Below are 1,102 nucleotides of genomic sequence, written 5' to 3' on the forward strand. Positions count from 1 at the left end.
CCTGATCGTGACCCAGAGGCCAGGAGAACAGTCAGCGCCCAGCAGGATCTGACGTCCATCCACCGGTGAGCTGTAACGGCCGTTCTCCTCCTCTAACCAACCCTTCTCCCCTCTTTACGTTGCATGGTCACAGCTATGCCAGGGCCTCCCAAAGTTTCCCCGCCTCCATCCTGACATTGGAGCTGCATCGAGCCCCCGTGACGCCACCAGACCGACACCGCAGACCAGCTGTCTTACTCACTGGACCACATCAGTCTGCCTGTTTGTTCCAGCCCGTAAAGCGTCTTCTCAGACAGGGATGGGGGCATCGTGGAATATAGCAACTCTTCTGTGTTTTCTTTTCCCCGTCTGTGTTGCTGTATTCTTAACATCCGCTCCAGTGGACAAAGGCTGAAAATCCACCTTAAAACACTGACCGCCCTGCTGATAGGACACACACACACACGAAAAAAGCTATGCTAAGTGTTGTAATGTTTTTTTTTTTTAATGCTAGTCATAGCGTTTTTTTCTCATTTAAGAGGTGAATCTTAGCTCAAGTAGTGCCCGCGGAAAGCTTAAGAGCCAAGATTCCACTTTTTCCTGTTTCTTGACATTAGGAAAACACTTTTTTACTCAATTATTTAACTTCTAACAGGGACATTCACTGTAATGTTTCCAACTGACAGCCCCCCCCCCCCCCCCCCCCAAAAAAAAGAAACCTTCCGTCAAGCTAGCTACCGCACAAAATCGTTACATCTGCCTAAGAGCAGAATGACAGAGGGACTCAGAGGTCACATATCAGCAGTGGAGGGTCAGTCGGCATTGGTGAGGTTGGGGTTTCCGCCTTCAGGACGTACGCGGTGACCTCTCTCAGAAGACACGTATTCAGGTGTGAAAGTTTAAAGAGCAAACTCTTTTACTTTGGCGCACACTGGCGGCGACCATGTGCGAGCCTGAGTGAAATTATGCATGCACTCATTTGTGTGAGACTTGACATTTGTGGGTGCAGGTTTAATTGGACCGTGTTTGTACATGTGTTCTCTTCACACCAGCAGAAGTTTCTCGCCCCCCCTCCCCTTGTGCTCCCAGTTCCATAGTAAAACTGTAAAGAGGATTTTAAATC

Source organism: Thalassophryne amazonica, chromosome 21 (genome assembly GCF_902500255.1).
Source record: "Thalassophryne amazonica chromosome 21, fThaAma1.1, whole genome shotgun sequence".
Lineage (NCBI taxonomy): Eukaryota > Metazoa > Chordata > Actinopteri > Batrachoidiformes > Batrachoididae > Thalassophryne > Thalassophryne amazonica.